This window comes from Sceloporus occidentalis, unplaced genomic scaffold (assembly GCF_023333645.1).
Source record: "Sceloporus occidentalis isolate IW3139 unplaced genomic scaffold, rSceOcc1.0.p SCAF_5, whole genome shotgun sequence".
NCBI classification, from domain to species: Eukaryota; Metazoa; Chordata; class Lepidosauria; order Squamata; family Phrynosomatidae; genus Sceloporus; species Sceloporus occidentalis.
Genome location: NW_028316985.1, coordinates 88,753,482 through 88,758,366, shown reverse-complemented (window position 1 = coordinate 88,758,366; position 4,885 = coordinate 88,753,482). Strand labels below are relative to the sequence as shown.

Below are 4,885 nucleotides of genomic sequence, written 5' to 3'. Positions count from 1 at the left end.
TGGGCTGCTCCCACAACGCCCCCGGTTTTCATTGGCCTCTGAAGGGGAGGAGGAAGGCCTAGGCCCGCCCAGGAGGGGAAGGCGTTTGGGTGTAATTGTGTGTGTGTTGTTGTTGTTGTGTGCTTTACTCCGAGGCTGAGAGAGTGTGGCTGGTCTAAAGGTCTTGGATTAGCCATGGCTGAGTTAGGCTTCCAACCCTGGCCTCTTCCTCCTTCAGCCCCCAAACCCCTGCTCCTTCCAGGGGACCAGGGGTCCTCCTAACTGCAAAGGAGGACGACTAGGCACCATAAAATGGAGGCCATGGCCAAAGCTGAAAACACTCATGTAAACTCATGCTTAAACTGGAGGGCGTTTTGGCATTCCTCTCGGACACAACGTTGGAATGGAGGACAGGTCCTGGGAAAGGAGGACCTGGAGGACCCTTCCAGAGCGAGCATGTGTGTCTATGTGCCTTAATTACTATGAGCCACCTGTCGATTCCTGGCTCTCTCTCGGGCGCCCCCCTGCGGTTCATAGGCGCACTTCAGCCCCTTGGCTAGGCTTTGGTGCAAACAATTCTTTTGGGTGCCCTAATTTTTGAACCCAAGACCAGCGGGGTCTGGAGGGTCTTATTTAGTGCTAACATTCAGAAAGAAGGGAGGAGTGGGAGAGCCAGAGGAAGCGGTGGTTCTGGGTTGAATGTCCATTTTTGGTTCCTGTTAAGCTGTTTCCCAAATCCCACAAACTCCTGGCACAATGCCAGGGAGGGGCAACATGCCCTGAAAGTCAGGTACCCTCTCCAGCAGAGACTGGGAAAGTTACTTTTGGAGTCCACCTCCTAGCATCCCTTAGCAAACATGACTCTTTCTACTACTTGCTGGGAAGCATAAATAGGTCTGATGTTGTTCCTCCCATGATCACTTGGATAGAAGGCAACTAAGTGTAAGGAAGCAACCAGAGAGCTGTGGGTGCCAGGGTGACTTTGCCCACTGGGGCTCTTTGGGGAGGAGGGAGGCAAAGCTTTAGTTGTCTGTGTTGGGATTCTACCTCCCTGTGTGTGTGTGTGTGTGTATATATATATATGTATATATACACACACACACACCCTTTGAGTAGCTATATATTGAGATGGTTGGGATAGAAGAGATTCTGTTTTTGTACCACCCATTTCCAGCAGCATGTTTTTGCCTGGGGTTTCTTTCCCCCTTGTGATAAACTCCTAAGGTGTTTCCTGCATATTGCTTGTATAGATAAGGTGATAGCGTACAGCAGTGGTTCCCAACCTTCCTAATGCCACGACCCCTTAATACAGTTCCTCATGTTGTGGTGACCCAAACCCATGAAATTATTTTCATTGCTACTCCATAACTGTAATTAAATAGGTGTTTTCCAATGGTCTTAGGCGACCCCCATGAAAGGGTCATTCGACCCCCAAAGGGGTCCCGACCCACAGGTTGGGAACCACTGGTGTACAGCCTTGCCTGACCTCTTTTCCGGTTGGGAACCATCCTGTACTGACTGTACTTAATGAAGACAAACACAGGTGTCCTCTCAGGTAAAAACATGGGCCTGTTACAGACTGCCAAAATATAGGTCTCTTTGGAGGTATGCTGTTTAAATGATGCATGCATCCTAAGAATCCGGAAGCTGCACCAAAGCTGCACTCCGGTGCTTAGGAATGGAGTGTGGCTTTGGCGCGACCTCCGGACTCTTAGGACCCATGCATCATTTAAATAGCATACCTCCAAAGAGACCCGAAGCAGCTTTATTTTGGCAGTCTGTAACAGGCCATGGTGTATTTGTTATTTGCTGTTTTTCCATATTCACAGGGGTCTTGTGCCCCTAACCCTAGTGAATATGGAGGGACAACTGTATTTCTGCAGCAGAGGTCCATATTTGGCCCTGGCAGGAAACTTGATGGCACATACAAACACACATATCTGCTAAAAGACTACCTTAGTGTAAATAAAGCAGATACATGGACATTAAACTAACAAATGACTAGATTTCGGAGCTCTTCGTATGTCCAGATGTGGTAAGAATGCCCCAGCACTTTGGGGGGGGGGGGAATATCCAAATAGTATGTCAAAGCACAAGACAAATCACAGTCCTCTTTAACCTCCAAGGCTTTAGCCTCTTTAACCTCCGAGGCTTTGACCTCTTTAACCTCCAAGGCTTCTCTCCATCATTTCTGACAGCTGTGAGATACTAAATTAGAAGCAACTGATTGCAGTATATTATTTTTCACGGCGATCAGAACAGTAATAGCACAGAACTGGGGAAAAAACTGGCCCACCTGTTGATTGAGTCTTGATTTGAAAAATGTTGTTAATTGGTATTTATGGGAAAGCTATTTGTGGAAAGAATCCCTAGCTGAAGGGTAAAACGTTATTCATTTCTCATGCTGTGAATTGGAAAGGTTTTATGAACTCTCTGATATAATGTTGTCTTAAGAAAAACATGCAAGGCCTAGTGTTCACTTATATAGTCTATAAAATGGGGATCATTTAATCCATGCTTATGGCTGCATCTGCACTGCAGGAGTAATCCAGTTTGTCATCGCTTTAACCATCATGCCTTAATACTGTGGGATTCTGGGAACTGTAGTTTTGCGAGCTGTTTAGCTTTCCTTGTCACTAAATTACAAATCCCAGGATCCCATAGAATTGAGGCATGGCAGTCAAAAGTGATGTCAAACTGGATTATTTCTCCAGTGCAGATGCACAGCCCATGAAGAGCGGTGTATTATATATTGCATAGGAAAATAAAATCCAGTTAGTCTTAAAGGTGCTGCCATGCCACCTTTATTTATTTCCCCCTCCCCTTTCCTTTCTTTTCCTCCCTTCCTCCTTTTTATGATGTAAGTATTCCTATTTAATAGGGACCTCTTTGGGCAGCCAACTCTGAATTGAAACTGAGTTGAAAATCGGAATTGAGATTGAATTGAACTCGAAGGCTTTAGCCCCGCCCCCTCCCGCTAGCTGGGACTCGAAGGGCGGGGCGGCCGTCAATCACTCAACTCTACTCGAATTGAAACTGAGTTGAAAATTGGGAATTGAAGTTGAATTGAAGTCGGAGGCCCAGGCGTTGGGCGGAGCGGCGCTTTGGCCCCGCCCCCTCGCTGGCGAGGAAACTCTCCGCCTCTCACCCACTTCCGCCTCCCTTAGTAACCAAAGCACGGGGTTGCCCTGCTCTCGCCCACCCTTAGGCCCCCACTTTCGTTATAGCTGTCCAACACAGTGCCTGACCCGTTTTTGGCCTCCCAGCCCTCAGTTTGGTCCAAGAGGCGGGCTACATCTCCGGCTCGTTGAAGCCGAATTGCTCAGGTGTACTTGAAACCGAATTGCTCAGGTAAACGGGGCTGAGCGGTGTCGTTGAGGCGCTTTTTGAGCAGGCGCTGCCTCGGCCACCCTGGGGGGCGGGGTCCTCGTCCTGAGGAGAGTTGTGAGAGGAGGAGGAGGAGGGGGGGGCTGAGAAGAAGAGGTTGGAGAAGCGGGGACCGATGTTTACAGCGGGCCGAGGTAACCGTCCCCTTTCGGCGGGGCTTGGAGCGGGGCTGGGCCCGGGGCCTGAGGGGGGCGAGGCCCGGGGAGGCCGAGGCGGAGGGGGGCGTCGCCGCGAGGGAAGAGGGAGGGGGCCGTTACATTGGGGGCGGCGGGGCGGCCTCTCCTCCTCGGAAGTGACAGCTACTTAGAGAAGGCTCTGTTATTGTTTGGGGTCGCAGCCGCGTGGAACTTTTTCTTTTCGCCCCCCTTTGACGTCCAAGACGCCTTCCGTTGTCAGGAGGAGAGCCGTTACACACCTCGCGGGGGGCAGGCGGTGGGCCTGGCTATGAGAGAGAGAGAGAGAGAGATCTATACCTATATATAAACATTTATTTATATATATATATATGTATGTATGTGTGTGTATATATGTATATATACACACACACAATACATATATATATATATATATAAACGTATATATATATGTATATGTTATAGTACTTATATATCTATATCTATATACCTATATATCATGTATATTATATATTATATATGTATATACTTGTCCCTCCATATTCGCTAGGCCAAGGGAACCCTCCCCCCGAGTGACAGAAAGGAAGACAAATACTGTACATACTCAAGTCTAAAATTGAACCCCCCCCCCCAAGGTGAGTATCCACAGGTCAAAGTAAATACTGTATGTTAACAGAGATATATATATATACACACAGAGAGAGAGAGAGAGAGAGAGAGAGAGAGAGATGGTGAAAAGCAAGAGTTTAATTTGTCTTTGTATATATATATATGTGTGTGTGTGTGTGTGTGTGTATATATATATATATATATAAAGACAAATTAAACTCTTGCTTTTCACCATCTCTCTCTCTCTCTCTCTCTCTCTCTCTGTATATATATATATATATATATATATCTGTTATACACACTATATATATATACACATGTACAGCACTGTGTAAATTTACAGCACTTCATAAATAAAGGTTAATAATAATTATATATATATATATATACACACACACACATAGTGTGTGTGTATGACAGAAAGAAACATGGTGAAAGGTGAGAGTTTAGTTAGTCTTAACACAGAGAGAGAGTGAAAGGCAATAGTTTAATTTGCCCATATATATATATATATATACACACACACACACACACACACACAGTTGTCCCTCCATATTCACTAGGGTTCCCGTGAATGTGGAAATACCTCAGATAACAAAAACACCCTGTTTTTAGCTGAGAGAGAGGAGGCATCTCTAGGTCCCCAGTGCAACAGACACTGGCCATAGCACTGCACTGGAGGAGCTACAAAGGTCTCTAGGTCTTTCAGGGCAACCTGTGGTTAAAGTGGACCATAGAGTGGCCCTGGAGGACCGAGATATTCCTAGAGAGAATAT

General features: G+C 46.6%; 1 protein-coding gene across 10 annotated transcripts in view; it reads left to right on the top strand.

Annotated features, from left to right (window-relative positions):
- The first annotated feature begins 3,429 nt into the window (after positions 1 to 3,429).
- The window catches only part of UPF2 (UPF2 regulator of nonsense mediated mRNA decay), a 49,557-nt gene continuing 48,101 nt past the window's right edge, over positions 3,430 to 4,885 (top strand). For all 10 annotated transcript variants that reach the window (XM_089524680.1, XM_089524679.1, XM_089524674.1 and 7 more), the window contains exon 1: positions 3,430 to 3,500. The gene's annotated coding sequence lies outside the window, so the exon portion shown is untranslated. The remainder of the gene's footprint in view (positions 3,501 to 4,885) is intronic.